Source organism: Tachypleus tridentatus, chromosome 1 (genome assembly GCF_004210375.1).
Source record: "Tachypleus tridentatus isolate NWPU-2018 chromosome 1, ASM421037v1, whole genome shotgun sequence".
Lineage (NCBI taxonomy): Eukaryota > Metazoa > Arthropoda > Merostomata > Xiphosura > Limulidae > Tachypleus > Tachypleus tridentatus.
The window spans coordinates 18,132,355-18,158,094 of NC_134825.1; the positions used below are offsets into that span (position 1 = coordinate 18,132,355).

The 25,740-nt window shown below is 32.1% G+C and overlaps 1 pseudogene across 1 annotated transcript in view; it reads left to right on the forward strand.

The window, feature by feature from the left end:
• Nucleotides 1-25,740, forward strand: part of LOC143244118 (uncharacterized) — a 271,994-nt pseudogene that overhangs the window by 3,541 nt on the left and 242,713 nt on the right. Inside the window, exon 2 of the transcript XR_013024901.1 lies at nucleotides 8,687-8,799. The product of XR_013024901.1 is annotated as an uncharacterized LOC143244118 (transcript). The remainder of the gene's footprint in view (nucleotides 1-8,686; nucleotides 8,800-25,740) is intronic.

Genomic DNA, 25,740 nt, shown 5'->3' on the forward strand with positions numbered 1-25,740 from the left:
ATACATTATGTAATACGTATGTGAATGCAAACAAATTCATGAGCAAATGCCTTACATACAGCGGATAGTAGCTTTGAAATACATAATATAACATATACAAGTTTAAATTCTAATACGAAAGCTGACAAAGAGCTAAACCAACTTTGTGGATTTTTTGTTTGTTGTTAAGTACAAAGCTACATGGGCTATATGCGTTGTACTCATCACACGTATCGAAACCCAATTTTTAGCGTTGTAATTCCTCAAACAAGTTTGTGGAACAGTTAAAACCGGTTTATTTAGTGAAATTATATTTTATCGGTGTTTTGTATAGAGTAATTTTCTTTTTTAAATTTATTTTGTATATATTTTAGGTCCAAGGTAAACAATGAGCTTTTTTCCTTTTTTATACCTCAGGAATCGAACCTTAATTTCACGTTATAAATCCTCAAGCTTACTGTCGAGACATCGGGTATTTCTTTATGAGATTACAAATATATTTATATCCCTTTTTTTTTTCGAAAAATTGTGAAAGTTTTCATAAAGCTTTACGTTTTTTTCTTTTTGATGTGTATATTCTATAAAAAAAAAAAATGTTACAATCTGTGACTTTGTGCTACAAAGTCAGACTCCTGGCGGCCACGTTCACGTTAGTATAAGTTAAATTTCATGACATTTCTGAAATTCCAGCCATAAATCTGAGATATGGAAAGAAGAAATCAATTACGTAAATGTATTGATAATCATAATGCATTATTACATTATTCGAAGCATTGTTTGTTAATTTCGCGCAATTCTACACAAGGGCTATCTGCGCTAGCCGTTCCTAATTTAGTAGAGTAAGACTAGAAGGAAGGCAGCTACTCATCGCTACTCACCGCCAAATCTTGGGCTACTCTTTTACCAACGAATAGTGGGATTGATCGTGACATTATAACGCCCTCACGGCGACTCTCAGATTACAACTCGAACACCTTAACCCACCTGGTCATGCCGGGCGTCATTCGAAGCAATAAATTATTTTTATAATTTTGTTTTGTTTTTTAGGTATTCAAAAACCAGGAATTAAAGTTAACCTGTTTTCAAATTTCACATCTGATATGGCTTTAACTTAAAGGCATGAAAATATCTTATGGAGTTTGGGAAATTAATTTAGCAAATAAAACGGACCAGACCATTAATGTTTGGGCTCCAAGTGGCATGGAGGTACATTTATGTAGTTATTACGCTAAAAACCGGGTTTCGATACCACTGGTGGTCATAGAACAGATATCTTACAGATATCTAACTTTGTGCTTAACTAATAAAATAAACCTTATTTCTGAAATGATATTTCAACGTCCGAGAAAATGGTGTAAAGTTTTAACAGGATAATACTGTGTGTTTGATATATATTGTGAAAACTTCACGAAGTAAGAAAGTTTATTTGGTTTATGTTTCATAGGGGTGATCTATTGATAACTCTGTTTTACTGGGGCCCGGCATGGCCAAGCGCGTTAAGGCGTTCGACTCTTAATCCGAGGGTCACCGGTTCGAATCCCCGTCGCGCCAAACATTCTCGTCCTTTCAGCCGTGGGGGCGTTATAATGTGACGCTCAATCCCACTATTCGTTTGTAAAAGAGTAATCCAAGAGTTGGAAGTGGGTGGTGATGACTTGCTGCCTTCCCTCGTAAATTTAGAGGCATGTCAAATTCAAAGAGTATTGTTATATTTGAATAAATCAAATAATATTCATTAACGTTTCATTGGACCTGTTTCGGGTGTTATTTTCAAAGCGTAACAAGCAAACATGTATTTAAAAATGGGTAAAAATTTATATGAAAGAAATTTTAAGTAAATTTCAATGTACTTACTACAAATCTGTGTTTAAGTTTGATTTTTGTAACGATTATCAGTAGGTAATAAAGCTGAGAAACCTAAAGAATCTAAACTGTTGGTAAAAAAAATATATATATATCCACATAGACACGTAAGGTTTGTATTATTATCAATATTGTTTGATATAAATGGCCCGGTGAGTTAAGGCGTTCGACTCGTAATTCGAGGGTCGCGGGTTCGCATCCCCGTCGTGCCAAACATGCTCGACCTTTCAGCCGTGGGGGCGTTATAATGTCACGGTCAATCCCACTATTCGTTGGTAAAAAAATACCCCAAGAGTTGGCAGTGGGTGGTGTTGACTTGCTGCCTTCCCTCTAGTCTTTCACTGCTAAATTAGGGACGGCTAGCGCAGATAGCCTTCGTGTAGCTTTGCGCGAAATTCTAAAACAAACCTATTCACGTCCACAGTGACTGCTGATGGATAAACCTTCATTAAACTAAATTAAAGAAATAAAAAGCAAATGTAGTTAAATGTCCGAGACAAACCCTTAATCAGAACCAATACTGATCCTAATCCAACCCAAAGCTCAACTTTGAATCTCTTACACTTCTATAATGAGACTAAACTGATTAAGTGCAATATTTTATAAAATGATTCATCGTGTAGTCTGGCATAAGTCACGAAGTACCACTTTTAACACCCATTTATTGGCGAGTGTACTGCGCTATAGGTGCTTAATATAACGCTAGTAAACGTAAAAAGACAAACAGAAAAATCATGTTTAATATTTAGTTTAAGCCGTACCTAATGTAATAACCACTTATTGCTAAATATTTCTTTGTTAGTCTAAAGCAATAACTAGAAATTGAATGTTATAATTCATTAGTTTTAGAATATTTTGTATTTATAAATGAATAAGGGAGAAAAGTTCGAAATATACTCTTCAAAAAAAAGAAACGCAAAAGGCAAAATATGAGACAAATTGTTAACAAGTTTATTCCGGGTAGTTCTGTATGACATGTGTGAAACTTTGCACATTCACTGCTGAACATACAAAGTCTGCAAAAGGCGAAGTCTACGCTCACTAGGTGAAGTTTAACGCCACTCAACGCCAATAACGAGTATGCCCCCCGTGAGCATCAATAACTGCTTGGCATCTCCTGCCCATGGAAGCGATGAGATGACGAATCACATCCTGTGAAATGGCTGTCCACTCAGCCTGCAAAGCTGCTGCAAGCTGAGGTAGAGTCTGCGGTTGAGGTTGTCGCCGTCGCAGACGTCGGTCCAACTCGTCCCAAAGATGTTCGATGGGGTTTAAATCTGGTGATCTGGAGGGCCAGGGAAGAACGATGATGTTGTGGTGTCTCAAGAAGACAGTGGTGAGTCGGGCTGTGTGAGAACGGGCGTTGTTATGTTAAAAAACGTCGTTGACGTTCACCATGATGGGTTGCACATGGGGCCTAAGAATCTCGTCGAAGTATCGTTGAGCCGTAAGATTCCCTCGAATGTGCAAAAGGTCTGTTCTGGCATTGTAGGCGATGGCAGCCCACATCATGACGCTGCCACCACCAAATCTGCCAAGATCCTGCACACAATTTGCTGCAAAACGCTCACCTCGGCGACGGTAAACACGGGTCCTTCCATCCTGCCTACGAAGCATAAAACGTGATTGATCGCTGAACCAAACATGCCTCCATCGTCGATGAGGCCATACCCGATGTGCCCGAGTCCACTGCAGCCGTGCTTGACGATGTTGCTGGGTGAAGATGACGCCTCTGACTGTACGTCGAGGTCGGATTCCTGCATCTCGTAAACGGTTGCGTACGGTCTGATCGGAAATCCTACGCAGCCCTGGTATGGTTGAGGCAGTAGACATCGCAGTGGTGGTCCTATCCCGTAGGTGACGTAACCGGATGTTGCGATCTTGTGCGGGCGTGGTCACACGAGGTCTGCCAGATCGTGGACGGTCACGAGTTGATCCATGTCGTTGTTGACGATTCCATAGCCTTGTGATGGTGCTTGGGTGGACATTCAAAGCTCTGGAAACATCTGATCGAGATTCGCCTGCTTCCAATCGACCAATGGCGTTGTTGCATTGTGCTTCAGTCAGTCTTGGCGTTACTGTATTGCGTGTCGGTGGCTTAACACTGAGCTATGGAAACCGAGAACCCGTCACTTTTATAGGGGTTTTGCACATGTTGCACTTGCAGAACATGCAGATCTCTCAAACAAATTTATTGGACACGCATGCGTTTTGGCGAAAAATCCGATGTTTTCCTCCGTTTTCAAAGTGCACAACTTTTATTGTCATTTTGGTCTGACAATCAGTGCCTTAACACGTGTAACATCACATACTCTGAGCTTGTAACGTTATTACATATATTTCTCTTTAAAATAACAAAAATATCCCTTTTGCGTTTCCTGTTTTGAAGAGTATATATATATATATGAGCTCAGTGGCAAATTAAGGGTTAGGTGGGCTGGATCGCCTTTGTCTAAAGTAGCACTTTGTGCTACTAAGTACCAGGATGGAGGAGGTAAGGGTGACGGGGAAAATGGGTAGAAAGAAAGAATGGTGGGAACAATAAACCTTTCCTTGGGGAAAGTCATACACAGCACTGGCACTATATTTCCATAAAATAAAACAAATTTAGAAATAATATTGAAATGTTAATGCTTTGATTTTAAAATACCTAACACAACATTTCAAATTGATAAAATACTGACAGTGATGATGTATAGTTAGGACTGTCTTGAAGTAATGCTCACAGTGATGATATATAGTCAGGACTGTCTTGAAGTAGTGCTCACAGTGATGATATATAGTCAGGACTGTCTTGAAGTAATGCTCACAGTGATGATATATAGTCAGGACTGTCTTGAAGTAATGCTCACAGTGATGATATATAGTCAGGACTGTCTTGAAGTAATGCTCACAGTGATGATATATAGTCAGGACTGTCTTGAAGTAATGCTCACAGTGATGATGTATAGTTAGGACTGTCTTGAAGTAATGCTCACAGTGATGATATATAGTCAGGATTGTCTTGAAGTAATGCTCACAGTGATTATATATAGTCAGGACTGTCTTGAAGTAATGCTCACAGTGATGATATATAGTCAGGACTGTCTTGAAGTAATGCTCACAGTGATGATATATAGTCAGGACTGTCTTGAAGTAATGCTCACAGTGATGATATATAGTCAGGACTGTCTTGAAGTAATGCTCACAGTGATGATATATAGTCAGGACTGTCTTGAAGTAATGCTCACAGTGATGATATATAGTCAGGACTGTCTTGAAGTAATGCTCACAGTGATGATATATAGTCAGGACTGTCTTGAAGTAATGCTCACAGTGATGATATATAGTCAGGACTGTCTTGAAGTAATGCTCACAGTGATGATATATAGTCAGGACTGTCTTGAAGTAATGCTCACAGTGATGATATATAGTCAGGACTGTCTTGAAGTAATGCTCACAGTGATGATGTATAGTTAGGACTGTCTTGAAGTAATGCTCACAGTGATGATATATAGTCAGGACTGTCTTGAAGTAATGCTCACAGTGATGATATATAGTCAGGACTGTCTTGAAGTAATGCTCACAGTGATGATATATAGTCAGGACTGTCTTGAAGTAATGCTCACAGTGATGATGTATAGTTAGGACTGTCTTGAAGTAATGCTCACAGTGATGATATATAGTCAGGACTGTCTTGAAGTAATGCTCACAGTGATGATATATAGTTAGGACTGTCTTGAAGTAATGCTCACAGTGATGATATATAGTCAGGACTGTCTTGAAGTAGTGCTCACAGTGATGATATATAGTCAGGACTGTCTTGAAGTAATGCTCACAGTGATGATATATAGTCAGGACTATCTTGAAGTAATGCTCACAGTGATGATATATAGTCAGGACTGTCTTGAAGTAATGCTCACAGTGATGATATATAGTCAGGATTGTCTTGAAGTAATGCTCACAGTGATGATATATAGTCAGGACTGTCTTGAAGTAATGCTCACAGTGATGATATATAGTCAGGACTGTCTTGAAGTAATGCTCACAGTGATGATATATAGTTAGGACTGTCTTGAAGTAATGCTCACAGTGATGATATATAGTTAGGACTGTCTTGAAGTAATGCTCACAGTGATGATATATAGTCAGGACTGTCTTGAAGTAATGCTCACAGTGATGATATATAGTCAGGACTGTCTTGAAGTAATGCTCACAGTGATGATATATAGTCAGGACTGTCTTGAAGTAATGCTTACAGTGATGATATATAGTCAGGACTGTCTTGAAGTAATGCTCACAGTGATGACATATAGTCAGGACTGTCTTAAAGTAATGCTCACAGTGATGATGTATAGTCAGGACTGTCTTGAGTAATGCTCACAGTGATGATGTATAGTCAGGACTGTCTTAAAGTAATGCTCACAGTGATGACATATAGTCAGGACTGTCTTAAAGTAATGCTCACAGTGATGATGTATAGTCAGGACTGTCTTGAGTAATGCTCGTCTATTTGTTTGTAGCTAATTAAAATGTGTAGTATGTATGTATGCTGGACCTACCACAGGTATTTTAACCCAATAGTTGTTGTTAAAGTCCTCAGTCATAACATTAAACCACTAATAACGTGCAGGAATTGGGCGGACTGAAGCAGAGGTAAAGAAAATATATATATATATTATTACTATTATGCCTCTCGATTCCATGAAGGAACATAGGGCCGCAATCGCTTGCGGATTCATTAACAGGCTGGTTTTTTAAGTGAGTAGATTGTTAGCCTACCGCACAACCCCCAAACAGGAGGAGAAACCTGAGTCGTCCCTAATTTTGCAGTGTAAGACTAGAGGGAAGGCAACTAGTCATCACCACCCACCGCCAACTCTAGGACCACTCTTTTACCAACGAATAGTGGGATTGACCGTCACATTATAACGCCCCCACGGCTGAAAGGGCGTATATATATATATATAAGTATCCTTGTGGCATGGGAGGACGAAATCTTAAACGTTTGTTTGAATCTAAGAGCTGGTCCTGTTACAGCTACAATGAACAGTCTATAAACACCTAAGCAACACACACGCTTGATCAAAGTCTTAAACGTTCAATCTCAGAATAAAGTTCATAAGAATATGACATTTTCATTATTAAATAACTTCTGTTATTTAGCATCAGTTGTATCACGGATTGGGATTTCTTACAAAGTTTTTCTTATAAATGTTATGAATAAAAGCATTTTCTTTAAGAGTTTTCCAATTAACATTCGTAACTCTCTTTTACTACTATTACTACATTATGGGTTGTCTTTCTTTCAAAAGCCATTATTGAATTTATGAATACCTCTCTTAATATTCAACCCACACAGTTAAAACTTACACGCTACAAACGTAGTTTTGTCAAGAACTTACACGTTACTGTTTTTTATCCACAACTCATATACTCACATCAGTATAATTTACACATTACGTTTTTTATCCACAGCTCATATACTCACATCAGTATAATTTACACATTACGTTTTTTCATCCACAGCTCATATACTCACATCAGTATAATTTACACATTACGTTTTTATCCACAACTCATATACTCACATCAGTATAATTTACACATTACGTTTTTATCCACAGCTCATATACTCACATCAGTATAATTTACACATTACGTTTTTATCCACAGCTCATATACTCACATCAGTATAATTTACACATTGCGTTTTTTATCCACAGCTCATATACTCACATCAGTATAATTTACACATTGCGTTTTTTATCCACAGCTCATATACTCACATCAGTATAATTTACACATTACGTTTTTTATCAACAGCTCATATACTTACATCAGTATAACTTACACGCTATGTTTTTATTGGTAACCCATATATTCACATAAACTTAGTTTATATACTCATGCACGTTAAATTACCTATCCATCCAGAACTTACACGTTATAATACTTTTTATCCTATTGAGCTAACGTGTTCTAAACTTCACTTCACTGGAAAATAAAAACAAATCACCTTTAAGCGCTATGGAATTATGAGAGAACATAAATTTCAAATCTGACAAAGTTCGTCGTTTATTCTAGGTGTCACCACCGGGTTTCTCGAAAGCTTTTGTTACTATACCTCAGATTTGTGTGCTTCAGTAGATGATCACCAACTGAAATAAAGAATGATTGAATGATTTTGCTTGTAGTAACTAACTGACTCATCTGGTAGATATTTATATAAAATACTGTTTAAATCACAGTTACGTGAATCAGAACATTTGTCATCCGCGAATGTTGAAGTATTATGTGTTACGCACAGCATATTTTTAAACCTTTTTTACTATGATAATTAAACAGTAACATTTCTTGAGATGCCGGTTTATGATTTAGATGTTGTTATTTTAGTAAAGAAACTGTTAAAGAAAACAAATAGCGCGCAAAAAAAGATTTTGTTTGATTTGAATGTCGCGCAAAGCTACACGAGCCAATCTGTGCTAGCCGTTCCTAATCTAGCAATGCGTTTTGTTTGTTTTTGAATTTCGCACAAAGCTACTCGAGGGTTATCTGCGCTAGCTGTCCCTAATTTAGCAGTGTAAGACTAGAGGGAAAGCAGCTAGTCATCACCACCCACCACCAGTTCTTGGGCTACTCTTTTACCAACGAATAGTGGGATTGACCGTCACATTATAACGCCCCCACGGCTGAAAGGGCGAGCATGTTTGGTGCGACTGGGATTCGAACCAGTGACTCTCAGATTACGAGTCGAACGCCTTGACCCACCACGGGTGGATCCGGCACAGTGTCTCAATTTGTTAATTAATAAGACGTTTAACTCCCTTTAGATAAAGTTTAACTCCCTTATCTTTTATTACAGTTATCTTCTCGCATTGTCCATAGTGATCCTTGAAGCCAGTCCAGTAGTCTCAGAAGACGACTTATTGATCCTAAATGAGACAAAACGTCTGCAGCTCGACTTCAGTAGCCGAGGTAAAGTCTTCATTGATTTGTGTTTCCAATCATTTTTACTTTTGCTCTTATTAAATCTCTTTTTTCTAACATCATAACTCGAGAAAGAGTTTTTGTTTTGCACTGAAACACATGTTTCACACACAAGGAGTTACACTTTTCATTTCACACAAGGAGTTACACTTTTTGTTTCACACAATGAGTTACAGTTTTCGTTTCTCACAAAGAGTTACAGTTTTCTTTTCACACAAAGAGTTACGGTTTACTTTTCACACTAGGAGTTACAGTTTTCCTTAACATTTTCAGAAACTCTTTTATTGAACTAAATATAATGTGTTGTAATCATTCTAATATTTAACAGCAGTGTTAAGGACTATGTAACGCTCAAACATCTTTAATTCTGTTTTGGAAACACACCTACCAAAATGATGACGTTTTAACCTAGATATTCAAACCGTTTTTTGCTTTTCTTTTTGTGAGGAGGGGGAGAACACTTTTGTAATAAAATAAACACAACATAACAATAGAAAACACTCAAATACTAAATAAAGAAACAAACATAAACAAACGCAAAATTAAAGAAGCCTTACTTATATAACAACTTAAACCCAAAATAAATCAATATAAAGGAACGCCTTTATACTTATATTAAATATAATAAAATTATATATTCAAACATCTAACACCGCCCCTACATTCCGACACTTAGTTACACAACCCCTTCCAAACATGTGGTCAGCTTCCGGTCAGTTACCTCTTTCTTTGTGAACCTGACGATGACCGAAGAAGGTCGAAACGTTGTTCGCTCCTCATCGTAAAATATTTTCTCAACCCAAACGAGCCGTTTTTGCATATACATTTGCTGTTTTATAATTTTAACACAAAAGTAATCATTGCCGTCCCTAATTTTGAACTAATGGGATAGTTGTGATACTAGGGACTAGCTCTCTACTTCCCTAAACTAACCATTAACGAAAAATTAAAATGTAAGGTTGATCAACAACCATTACGACTTATATATGAATATTCTGTCCGTTTTTTGTTGTTGTTGTTTTCGTAAAATCCCACAGGCCGGCAAAGTGCTTGTGACAAATAGATGGTTGAGAAGCACTGACCTAGAAGGAAGTGAGTAGCAGTACCCGCCGCAAACTCTTGGGATACTCTTTGTCAGGCCTGGCATGTTCGACTCGTAATCTGAGGTCGCGGGTTCGAATCTCAGTCGCACCAAACATGCTCGCCCTTTCAGCCGTGGGGCGTTATAATTTTACAGTCAATCCCACTATTCGTTGGTAAAAGAGTAGCCCAAGAGTTAGCGGTGAGTGGTGATGACTAGCTGCCTTCCCTCTAGTCTTACACTGCTAAATTAAGGACGGCTAGCACAGATAGTCCTCGAGTAGCTTTGCGCGAAATTGAAAAAACAAAACAAAAAAAAAACGATTTTGTCTTTTGGGAATAGCGAGATAGCGTGAATCAGTCAGTGGTTTCACATTATTGAGCGCATTTATGTGGCAGCAGGATTTAAATTGTAAATTCTTGGATTCAAAGTACAAACACACTAACCATGGAGGCACGCTTAAACCCTAAAAACTCAAACATTTTCATAATTAATATTATTTGCTTTATAAACACCAATATGGCTATAGGAGTTTCTTAACATTTGTTATGATAAACTTAATATGATGTTAAATGATTGTTTCTGGCTCGGGTTTAATATTATATGACAAATAACAGTATTTCAATATAGATAATTGTAAATCAATCGTACATGATAGAAACTTGGATACAAATGTAAAAATGGATTTTATATGCTGATTTTAGTCCCTCGGTGAGACAAAGGTAAGCTTACTGACTTGAAACACTAAAATCTGAGGTTTGATTCCATGCCAATATCCTTATCCGTAGTTTTAGTATGAAAATAAACTTTTACATATGCTACGGGTTATATCCTCCTTGTAAACCATAAAAAGGGGACATATAATTAACGGTTTGTCTTAGCTAGCTAAATAATTTCCTTAAGTCATATAAAAGAAAACTAGAAAATAGCTCTTGAATTATTAAAATGTGGGAAAACTCAACAAGTTAACAAAACAGATTTTTCGGACAAAAATGTTCAGTTAACTCAAAATTAAACTTGATATATTTCTCATGCACAAAGAAAACATTTATCCAAATGTTTATGTGAATTTTTATATAAAATTATAGATTGTGCTTACATTTACAAAGTTACTTCTATCCTTTTATATTATATTTAGGGCTTATGCACTACCTATTTAGATAAGGATGTCGTGATATCATAGTATCTAGATGCAGACGTTTTACCAACCGTTTGTTATAAAGTCGTGACAATAAAACGTAATTAGAAACAAATGTATTATGTTAAGAGCTTTAAGCTATTTAGTTTAAGCAAGTATAATTTCCTTCTACAATTTTAATTAATTCTAGAAAGAAAAATTATTCATTTGATTTATTTTGTATTTTTACGGTGGTTACAAGGCTGGTCAAACTGACTAAGTTCACATAAAATTCGAGTAGCAAATATTAGAGATAAAATATGAAGATTTATCAAAACAAAGGTTGGAAATTTATTCTAAGGTTTTAAAGATTGCACAAAAGAAATGAGTTAATTTTTAGATGAAGAAAACTATTTTTAATCTCAACAGAAAATCGATTTATACCCGTGGTGGGCAGAGCACAGATAGCCCATTGAGTCGCTTTGTGCTTAATTCTAAACAAAAACCTCAGGGCTGAGACTACTTTGGCGCCATGTATTAAAACATTAACTTTTTTAACAAGAATACTTGATTAGAAATTTTGATCTTTTATGTACAAAATACTTATAAGGTTCGCTGAAAGTGTGACAAATTTCATTAAGACAAAAAACTATCGCGTCAGACATGTTATCGATACAATTCTATTACGATTTCACCATACACTATCGTTTCTTATTGCTGTATCGCCAGACCTCTAATTATATTAAGAAAGGTTACAACTTCTAATTTCTACTTGTAAGTGAAATATCTCATTAAAAATTATGCATTTTGAACTGTACAAAAAGAAAAAGAAATAAGTCAAACCCGCTTCTTTAATTTTAATAAGATCCAATACTCATAACGTTTGTACGTTAATGTAGTTTCTTCCAGCTCTCTTGTGGCATTATCGTCTCAACTTAATTCACGTAAAACACTATAACATATTATGGATACGTTCATAAGTATTGATTTAAACGTGCAAAGGATATCATTGAGTTATTTAGAGAAAAGTTCAAAGAAATTTTATCAAATTAATATTTGGACTCAAATTTACTGTGACAATGGAACGACCTCAGGGGATAAATAGTTCAAGATTAACGTGACTTTTCAAGAGCGTTCAGCCCAAAGTCACATAAGTCATACAGAAGAGAATCTACTGTAGGTCACGTTAGGTAAAGAGATCATAAGTCATAGAGAAGTGAATCTAATATAGGTCACATTAGGTAAAGAGATCATAAGTCATAGAGAATGAATCTAATACAGGTCACGTTAGACTCAAAGTCACACAAGATAAATAAAAATGAATCTTTTGCAGGTCACGTTAGTTACAGAGGTCACAAGTTCTATAGGAATCAGTGATGACGAGAAAATCCACTTGTAGAGTTTTTACATATATATTTTCCTATAGAAATGAATTTCTTGTAAATTAGGTTAGGTACAAGGTCACAAGTCATATAGAAGGGAATATATTGCAAGTCACGTTAGGTACGGAAGTCACAAGTCATATAGAAGTGAATATATTGCAGGTCACGTTAGATACAAAGTCATAAAGGTAATACAAGAATGAATCCATCACCATCCACGTCATTTAAGGAAAGAACGAAAGACTGAAATAATAAAAGCTTGCATTCGTTTTACCTTGTACCTTGACAGAAATATCACTTGGCACGACTCAAGTTACACGTGCTCAATGCAGGGTGTGTTAGAAACTTATGTTGTTAATGAGAAACTGTTAAAATCCAGACAACTTTGTTTGGAGCTGTAATCATTCACAAAAGTTCGACAGCCTGAGGTTTAATAAAAGTGTGTATCATATGAGTAACTCGAACTTTTGTGCTTAGTTAGATTGGGCATCTAATGAAAAGTGTTTGTGGGTTTGGGGTTTCGGGACGTAAATCCTATTTCAGTTTAGGCATATCGGGTTTTTAAGACTGTAAAAATACACCGATTTTACATCATACTGTACAATAATTTTGTTTGTTTGGAAGACTCGAGGGCTATCTGTGCTAGCCGTCCCTAATTTAGCAGTGTAACCAACGAATACATTGACCGTCATTTATACATCCCACGGCTGGGACAGCATAACGCGGGCGCGAAATATCACAGTTGGACACTTCCATGTACAATAATAGATATCACAGTTGGACACTGTACGCTGTTCGGTTAGCGCTCAAAATATCAACTGGTGAGTGGTCCGCGTACTTTTATGATCTTGTAAAGGCGTTTGGCATAAAATATATTTATTTTCCTTTCAATCGATATTAAAACTAAATAACTTTACTCTTGACGTCAGGTCTTTCATAGAATCATAGAAAATAATTAAATTAACTAAACAGTCACTCCCAATACTAAACAGTCACCACCGATACTCAGCAGTCACCCCAATACTAAACAGTCACCCTCAATACTAAACTGTCACCCCAATACTAAACAGTCACCCTCAATACTAAACAGTCACCCTCAATACTAAACAGTCATCCCTGATACTAAACAGTCACCACCGATACTCAACAGTCACCTCCAATACTAAACAGTCACCCTCAATACTAAACAGTTATTTCCAATACTAAACAGTCACCCCTGATACTAAACAGTCATCCCTAATACTAAACAGTCACCACCGATACTAAACAGTCACCCCGAATACTAAACAGTCACCCCCAATACTATAAACTGTCATCACCAATACTAAACAGTCACCCCAATACTATAAACTGTCACCACCAATACTAAACAGCATTTGGGGAATGACATCTAAGTTTCTATATAAAATTAATTTTATAAGTTTCAGCCATGTCCTTAAATAGTTGCATGTATATATAATATTGTTCTGTAAAGGTATATTTCACATATTCTCAGTTAAAGTTATTTTATTTATTAGCATCTATGATGTTGACATAGAATAATATTTGCCTGATCACGAAAGCGTGTTATACTCTCATTAAACACATCTGTGCTATATTTATCACCCTATGATATTATTGTAAAGCTATATTTTTATGATTAACAATGTGTAACTTACCTGTATGTATGACACATTAAAGTTTCCAGTTGAATCAGTTAAAATTGAGTTCTACTTTCTTCATAAGTGTTTAAAAATATATTCAATGCAACTACATCATCTAACTTATAAATTCTGGAGTCAAGAATAAAAAACCTAGGATTTTCCTGATAATTCGTCACAGTACGACATATTGGGAAGGATTACTGGTTTAAATTGAAAGGTATCTCAGCTGGGCTTGGCCACGTGCAAGGGGCTTAAATATACGTTGCAGTTGTTTCTTATCTTAGTTGGATTATGTTCTAAAAGACAAAAAAAAAAAGAGAACGCCCGTGAAATATTGTTTCGAACATATTGTTTTAAAGCCTCCATCTTTCATTCAAAACGTTTTTATCGTGATTTATGAAATAATCCACATAAAGATTAGAACACCCATGACTTAAGACTAACTTTTTGTATCCCTGAAAGACGTTACAACGTTATTGCAATGTGTCTCAAGATAAACGTGTATTATGTATTCTGATGGATTAAACTGCTCATCATTATGCTGTATCATAATTACTATACCTTTATCAGGACTGCTTCGTACCAGATATTTGACAAAGAATTATTATCACAATGAAGTTACGATGGTTAGTTAAATGGAGATATGATGTTCTCTTAAGAAGTAATAACTTTCACGATTTATAACTCTACCATTTTCCAGTTATATCACATTCTGGCTTCAGTCGGTTTGGCGATTTTCCTTCAATCAGAGTTCAGTTTCGTTATTGAGATTTTTAATGAGAAAAAACGACTTGAAATATCAGTAAGGTACAATATAGTTGTTATGCTGTACTGCCTTCTGGTCCTGCACATCATAGAACATAAACACAATGAATATAAATAAGATTTCACCATAAGCACAGTTTCACGTATTAATAACGCAATCTCCTCTTATTTATATTGGGAACTTGATGTAAAATATTGTACATTGCAGGTAAAAATACAGTGTTTAAATCACTGCACTTTTCGTGGGGATTAAGGAGTTAAAATGCAGTAGAAATACAGTGTTTAAATCACTGCACTTTTCGTGGGGATTAAGGAGTTAAAATGCAGTAGAAATATAATGTTTGAATCACTGCACTTTTCGTGGGGATTAAGGAATTAAAATGCAGTAGAAATATAGTGTAACAAACATCTTTAACGTTTGAACAGACAGGAGACTTTCAGAATAAGACACGTTGTGATTTGGGCGTCATCTACAGGGTGTTCTGAAAGTCACTGTGCAGTTTTGTAATCATATGACCATTCATTCTATTTCAAGCCAGCAACTGATAGCGGTGTTTAGAAACAAAATAAGAAGGATCCAAGCCTGTATTGATACCAACGGGGGTCACTTTTAACATTGTTTATAATTATTATTCATATTTACCTCCTGTATTCTATATTGAAACATGTCTGTTAATAAATATATAAGTGCGCAGTGACTTTCCGAACACTGTATAGTTCCCAGGCAATATTACAAGATTCATCTTAGAGCTAAAAATCGACCGTTAGAGGAAGGCAACAATTGTGAATGCAAAAGTTGTCTGTCCTCTGTTTAATATTGAAATAAGTGTGGCTTGTTTTCTGTTAAAAGTTCGTTTACATTCATAGTATCACACATGCGAAGTATTAATTCAACCTCAGGACCTTTTCGTTTATATTACAAGCTATTTTCTAATAAAATGTACAACTAGCGGAACTACGTTGAAAATTAAAATGTTGTGTAAAAAGACTTATGGGAGGCAAATAAGAATGTGATTTATCACGTAGAGCTATATTTATTGTTTAGAATAGAAGGACGTTTGAGTGCATTAAACGGCTTTTGAATACCTGTGTTATCATGTGAAAAAGGCTTAGTAGGACGTTGTTGCCTATCTAAATTATGAACAATAATAAATTAATACTCTGATAAAGTTTGTTTACCTACAGGTTTTAAACCATTTCTAAGATGTAAAAACGTCGTTTTATTTAAAATACGACTATTCTATTGTTTATATAAAATACGACTATTCTATTATTTATCTAAAATACGACTATTCTATTGCTTATTTAAAATAGACTATTCTATTGTTTATTTAAAATACAACTATTCTATCGTTTATTTAAAATACAACTATTCTATTGCTTATTTAAAATACGACTATTCTATTGCTTATTTAAAATAGACTATTCTATTGTTTATTTAAAATACAACTATTCTATTGTTTATTTAAAATACAACTATTCTATTGCTTATTTAAAATACGACTATTATATTGTTTGTTTAAAATACGACTATTCTATTTTTATTTAAAATACAACTATTCTATTGCTTATTTAAAATACGACTATTCTATTGTTTATTTAAAATACGACTACTCTATTGTGCATGTTTCTCCTTCAAACTTTATTTTATTTATATGATGACAAAAAATGCAAAAATGCTCTACCGTCAATAAGTTTTCAGGCGAGATCAGTTTACATTAAAAATTACGTTTAATTTAATGTTTTTATTAATCAATGGAAATAATGTTAACTGAAAGATCTTATAGATAAAATGAAGGCTAACAGGAACCAAGAACAACCATTATCTGAACATGTGACTAGAGAACAAATAGTAAATAAAGCGTAACATATCAGTTAGACCAATAAAGTTTTTAATTAAGACATAGCAGATACTTGGCTAGACTGATACAGTATATTAATCACTATAACAAGAAATTGGTTAAACCAATACGTTATATTAATACTATAACAGAAATCTGGTTAGATCAATACATAGTATTAATTACTACAACAGAAATTTGGTTAGACCAATACATTATATAAATGACTATAACAGAAAATTCACTAGACCAATTCAGTATATCAATGACTATAATAGAAAATTGGTTAGACCAATACTTATATCAATGACTATAACAGAAAAGTGTTAAGACCAATACATTATATCAATGACTATAACGGAAAATTGGTTAGACCAATACATTATATCAATGACTATAACAGAAAAGTGTTAAGACCAATACATTATATTAATGACTGTAACAGAAAATTGGTTAGACCAATACATTATATCAATGACTATAACAGAAGATTCTTTTGACCAATACATTATATCAGTGACTATAACAGAAAAGTGTTAAGACCAATACATTATATTAATTACTATAACATAAAACTGGTTAGACCAATACATTATATTAATTACTACAACAGAAATTTGGTTAGACCAGTACACTATATCAATGACTATAACAGAAAATTGGCTAGACCAATTCAGTATATCAATGACTATAACGGAAAATTGGCTAGACCAATACATTATATCAATGACTATAACAGAAAAGTGTTAAGACCAATACATTATATTAATGACTATAACAGAAAATTGGTTAGACCAATACATTATATCAATGACTATAACAAAATATTGTTTAGACCAATACATTATATTAATTACTATAACATAAAACTGGTTAGGCCAATACATTATATCAATGACTACAACGAAAAATTGTTTAGACCAATACATTATGTCAATGACTATAACAGAAAAGTGTTAAGACCAATACATTATATTAATGACTATAACAAAAAATTGTTTAAACCAATACATTATATCAATGGCTATAACAAAAAATTGGTTAGACCAATACATTATATTAATAACTATAACAGAAATTTGGTTAGACCAGTACACTATATCAATGACTATAACAGAAAATTAGTAATACCAATACATTATATCAATGACTATAACAGAAAATTGGCTAGACCAATACATTATATCAATGGCTATAACGGAAAATTGGCTAGACCAATACGTTATATTAATTACTATAACATAAAACTGGTTAGGCCAATACATTATATCAATGACTATAACGAAAAATTGTTTAGACCAATACATTATGTCAATGACTATAACAGAAAAGTGTTAAGACCAATACATTATATTAATGACTATAACAAAAAATTGGTTAGACCAATACATTATATCAATGACTATAACAAAATATTGTTTAGACCAATACATTATATTAATTACTATAACATAAAACTGGTTAGGCCAATACATTATATCAATGACTACAACGAAAAATTGTTTAGACCAATACATTATGTCAATGACTATAACAGAAAAGTGTTAAGACCAATACATTGTATTAATTACTATAACATAAAACTGGTTAGACCAATACATTATATTAATTACTACAACAGAAATTTGGTTAGACCAGTACACTATATCAATGACTATAACAGAAAATTGGCTAGACCAATTCAGTATATCAATGACTATAACGGAAAATTGGCTAGACCAATACATTATATCAATGACTATAACAGAAAAGTGTTAAGACCAATACATTATATTAATGATTATAACAGAAAATTAGTTAGACCAATACATTATATCAATGACTATAACAAAAAATTGTTTAGACCAATACATTATATTAATTACTATAACATAAAACTGGTTAGACCAATACATTATATTAATTACTACAACAGAAATTTGGTTAGACCAGTACACTATATCAATGACTATAACAGAAAATTGGCTAGACCAATTCAGTATATCAATGACTATAACGGAAAATTGGCTAGACCAATACATTATATCAATGACTATAACAGAAAAGTGTTAAGACCAATACATTATATTAATGACTATAACAGAAAATTGGTTAGACCAATACATTATATCAATGACTATAACAAAATATTGTTTAGACCAATACATTATATTAATTACTATAACATAAAACTGGTTAGGCCAATACATTATATCAATGACTACAACGAAAAATTGTTTAGACCAATACATTATGTCAATGACTATAACAGAAAAGTGTTAAGACCAATACATTATATTAATGACTATAACAAAAAATTGTTTAAACCAATACATTATATCAATGGCTATAACAAAAAATTGGTTAGACCAATACATTATATTAATAACTATAACAGAAATTTGGTTAGACCAGTACACTATATCAATGACTATAACAGAAAATTAGTAATCCCAATACATTATATCAATGACTATAACAGAAAATTGGCTAGACCAATACATTATATCAATGGCAATAACGGCAAATTGGCTAGACCAATACGTTATATTAATTACTATAACATAAAACTGGTTAGGCCAATACATTATATCAATGACTATAACGAAAAATTGTTTAGACCAATACATTATGTCAATGACTATAACAGAAATGTGTTAAGACCAATACATTATATTAATGACTATAACAAAAAATTGGTTAGACCAATACATTATATCAATGACTATAACAAAATATTGTTTAGACCAATACATTATATTAATTACTATAACATAAAACTGGTTAGGCCAATACATTATATCAATGACTACAACGAAAAATTGTTTAGACCAATACATTATGTCAATGACTATAACAGAAAAGTGTTAAGACCAATACATTGTATTAATTACTATAACATAAAACTGGTTAGACCAATACATTATATTAATTACTACAACAGAAATTTGGTTAGACCAGTACACTATATCAATGACTATAACAGAAAATTGGCTAGACCAATTCAGTATATCAATGACTATAACGGAAAATTGGCTAGACCAATACATTATATCAATGACTATAACAGAAAAGTGTTAAGACCAATACATTATATTAATGATTATAACAGAAAATTAGTTAGACCAATACATTATATCAATGACTATAACAAAAAATTGTTTAGACCAATACATTATATTAATTACTATAACATAAAACTGGTTAGGCCAATACATTATATCAATGACTACAACGAAAAATTGTTTAGACCAATACATTATGTCAATGACTATAACAGAAAAGTGTTAAGACCAATACATTATATTAATGACTATAACAAAAAATTGTTTAGACCAATACATTATATCAATGGCTATAACAAAAAATTGGTTAGACCAATACATTATATTAATAACTATAACAGAAATTTGGTTAGACCAGTACACTATATCAATGACTATAACAGAAAATTAGTAATACCAATACATTATATCAATGACTATAACAGAAAATTGGCTAGACCAATACATTATATCAATGGCTATAACGGAAAATTGGCTAGACCAATACGTTATATCAATGACTATAACAGAAAATTGGCTAGACCAATTCAGTATATCAATGACTATAACGGAAAATTGGCTAGACCAATACATTATATCAATGACTATAACAGAAAAGTGTTAAGACCAATACATTATATTAATGACTATAACAGAAAATTGGTTAGACCAATACATTATATCAATGACTATAACAAAATATTGTTTAGACCAATACATTATATTAATTACTATAACATAAAACTGGTTAGGCCAATACATTATATCAATGACTACAACGAAAAATTGTTTAGACCAATACATTATGTCAATGACTATAACAGAAAAGTGTTAAGACCAATACATTATATTAATGACTATAACAAAAAATTGTTTAGACCAATACATTATATCAATGGCTATAACAAAAAAATTGGTTAGACCAATACATTATATTAATAACTATAACAGAAATTTGGTTAGACCAGTACACTATATCAATGACTATAACAGAAAATTAGTAATACCAATACATTATATCAATGACTATAACAGAAAATTGGCTAGACCAATACATTATATCAATGGCTATAACGGAAAATTGGCTAGACCAATACGTTATATTAATTACTATAACATAAAACTGGTTAGGCCAATACATTATATCAATGACTATAACGAAAAATTGTTTAGACCAATACATTATGTCAATGACTATAACAGAAAAGTGTTAAGACCAATACATTATATTAATGACTATAACAAAAAATTGTTTAGACCAATACATTATATCAATGGCTATAACAAAAAATTGGTTAGACCAATACATTATATTAATAACTATAACAGAAATTTGGTTAGACCAGTACACTATATCAATGACTATAACAGAAAATTAGTAATACCAATACATTATATCAATGACTATAACAGAAAATTGGCTAGACCAATACATTATATCAATGGCTATAACGGAAAATTGGCTAGACCAATACGTTATATTAATTACTATAACATAAAACTGGTTAGGCCAATACATTATATCAATGACTATAACGAAAAATTGTTTAGACCAATACATTATGTCAATGACTATAACAGAAAAGTGTTAAGACCAATACATTATATTAATGACTATAACAAAAAATTGTTTAGACCAATACATTATATCAATGACTATAACAGAAAAGTGTTAAGACCAATACATTATATTAATGACTGTAACAAAAAATTGGTTAGACCAATACATTATATCAATGACTATAACAGAAGATTGTTTAGACCAATACATTATATCAGTGACTATAACAGAAAAGTGATAAGACCAATACATTGTATTAATTACTATAACATAAAACTGGTTAGACCAATACATTATATTAATTACTACAACAGAAATTTGGTTAGACCAGTACACTATATCAATGACTATAACAGAAAATTGGCTAGACCAATTCAGTATATCAATGACTATAACGGAAAATTGGCTAGACCAATACATTATATCAATGACTATAACAGAAAAGTGTTAAGACCAATACATTATATTAATGATTATAACAGAAAATTAGTTAGACCAATACATTATATCAATGACTATAACAAAAAATTGTTTAGACCAATACATTATATTAATTACTCTAACATAAAACTGGTTAGGCCAATACATTATATCAATGGCTATAACGGAAAATTGGCTAGACCAATACGTTATATTAATTACTATAACATAAAACTGGTTAGGCCAATACATTATATCAATGACTATAACGAAAAATTGTTTAGACCAATACATTATGTCAATGACTATAACAGAAAAGTGTTAAGACCAATACATTATATTAATGACTATAACAAAAAATTGTTTAGACCAATACATTATATCAATGACTATAACAGAAAAGTGTTAAGACCAATACATTATATTAATGACTGTAACAGAAAATTGGTTAGACCAATACATTATATCAGTGACTATAACAGAAAAGTGTTAAGACCAATACATTATATTAATTACTATAACATAAAACTGGTTAGACCAATACATTATATTAATTACTACAACAGAAATTTGGTTAGACCAGTACACTATGTCAATGACTATAACAGAAAATTGGCTAGACCAATTCAGTATATCAATGACTATAACGGAAAATTGGCTAGACCAATACATTATATCAATGACTATAACAGAAAAGTGTTAAGACCAATACATTATATTAATGATTATAACAGAAAATTAGTTAGACCAATACATTATATCAATGACTATAACAAAAAATTGTTTAGACCAATACATTATATTAATTACTATATCATAAAACTGGTTAGGCCAATACATTATATCAATGGCTATAACGGAAAATTGGCTAGACCAATACGCTATATTAATTACTATAACATAAAACTGGTTAGGCCAATACATTATATCAATGACTATAACGAAAAATTGTTCCAATACATTATATCAATTACTATAACGAAAAATTGTTCCAATACATTATGTCAATGACTATTACAGAAAAGTGTTAAGACCAATACATTATATTAATGACTATAACAAAAAATTGTTTAGACCAATACATTATATCAATGGCTATAACAAAAAATTGTTTAGACCAATACATTATATCAATGGCTATAACAAAAAATTGGTTAGACCAATACATTATATTAATAACTATAACAGAAATTTGGTTAGACCAGTACATTATATCAATGACTATAACAGAAAATTAGTAATACCAATACATTATATCAATGACTATAACAGAAAATTGGCTAGACCAATACATTATATCAATGGCTATAACGGAAAATTGGCTAGACCAATACGTTATATTAATTACTATAACATAAAACTGGTTAGGCCAATACATTATATCAATGACTATAACGAAAAATTGTTCCAATACATTATGTCAATGACTATAACAGAAAAGTGTTAAGACCAATACATTATATTAATGACTATAACAAAAAATTGTTTAGACCAATACATTATATCAATGGCTATAACAAAAAATTGTTTAGACCAATACATTATATTAATTGCTACAACAGAAATTTGGTTAGACCAGTACACTATATCAATGACTATAACAGAAAATTGGCTAGACCAATTCAGTATATCAATGACTATAACGGAAAATTGGCTAGACCAATACATTATATCAATGACTATAACAGAAAAGTGTTAAGACCAATACATTATATTAATGACTATAACAGAAAATTGGTTAGACCAATACATTATATCAATGACTATAACAAAAAATTGTTTAGACCAATACATTATATTAATTACTATAACATAAAATTGGTTAGACCAATACATTATATTAATAACTATAACAGAAATTTGGTTAGACCAGTACATTATATCAATGACTATAACAGAAAATTAGTAATACCAATACATTATATCAATGGCTATAACGGAAAATTGGCTAGACCAATACGTTATATTAATTACTATAACATAAAACTGGTTAGGCCAATACATTATATCAATGACTACAACGAAAAATTGTTTAGACCAATACATTATGTCAATGACTATAACAGAAAAGTGTTAAGACCAATACATTATATTAATGACTATAACAAAAATTGTTTAGACCAATACATTATATTAATAACTATAACAGAAATTTGGTTAGACCAATACACTATATCAATGACTATAACAGAAAATTAGTAATACCAATACATTATATCAATGACTATAACAGAAAATTGGCTAGACCAATACATTATATCAATGGCTATAACGGAAAATTGGCTAGACCAATACGTTATATCAATGACTATAACAGAAAATTGGCTAGACCAATTCAGTATATCAATGACTATAACGGAAAATTGGCTAGACCAATACATTATATCAATGACTATAACAGAAAAGTGTTAAGACCAATACATTATATTAATGACTATAACAGAAAATTGGTTAGACCAATACATTATATCAATGACTATAACAAAATATTGTTTAGACCAATACATTATATTAATTACTATAACATAAAACTGGTTAGGCCAATACATTATATCAATGACTACAACGAAAAATTGTTTAGACCAATACATTATGTCAATGACTATAACAGAAAAGTGTTAAGACCAATACATTATATTAATGACTATAACAAAAAATTGTTTAGACCAATACATTATATCAATGGCTATAACAAAAAAATTGGTTAGACCAATACATTATATTAATAACTATAACAGAAATTTGGTTAGACCAGTACACTATATCAATGACTATAACAGAAAATTAGTAATACCAATACATTATATCAATGACTATAACAGAAAATTGGCTAGACCAATACATTATATCAATGGCTATAACGGAAAATTGGCTAGACCAATACGTTATATTAATTACTATAACATAAAACTGGTTAGGCCAATACATTATATCAATGACTATAACGAAAAATTGTTTAGACCAATACATTATGTCAATGACTATAACAGAAAAGTGTTAAGACCAATACATTATATTAATGACTATAACAAAAAATTGTTTAGACCAGTACATTATATCAATGGCTATAACAAAAAATTGGTTAGACCAATACATTATATTAATAACTATAACAGAAATTTGGTTAGACCAGTACACTATATCAATGACTATAACAGAAAATTAGTAATACCAATACATTATATCAATGACTATAACAGAAAATTGGCTAGACCAATACATTATATCAATGGCTATAACGGAAAATTGGCTAGACCAATACGTTATATTAATTACTATAACATAAAACTGGTTAGGCCAATACATTATATCAATGACTATAACGAAAAATTGTTTAGACCAATACATTATGTCAATGACTATAACAGAAAAGTGTTAAGACCAATACATTATATTAATGACTATAACAAAAAATTGTTTAGACCAATACATTATATCAATGACTATAACAGAAAAGTGTTAAGACCAATACATTATATTAATTACTGTAACAAAAAATTGGTTAGACCAATACATTATATCAATGACTATAACAGAAGATTGTTTAGACCAATACATTATATCAGTGACTATAACAGAAAAGTGTTAAGACCAATACATTGTATTAATTACTATAACATAAAACTGGTTAGACCAATACATTATATTAATTACTACAACAGAAATTTGGTTAGACCAGTACACTATATCAATGACTATAACAGAAAATTGGCTAGACCAATTCAGTATATCAATGACTATAACGGAAAATTGGCTAGACCAATACATTATATCAATGACTATAACAGAAAAGTGTTAAGACCAATACATTATATTAATGATTATAACAGAAAATTAGTTAGACCAATACATTATATCAATGACTATAACAAAAAATTGTTTAGACCAATACATTATATTAATTACTATAACATAAAACTGGTTAGGCCAATACATTATATCAATGGCTATAACGGAAAATTGGCTAGACCAATACGTTATATTAATTACTATAACATAAAACTGGTTAGGCCAATACATTATATCAATGACTATAACGAAAAATTGTTCCAATACATTATATCAATGACTATAACGAAAAATTGTTCCAATACAT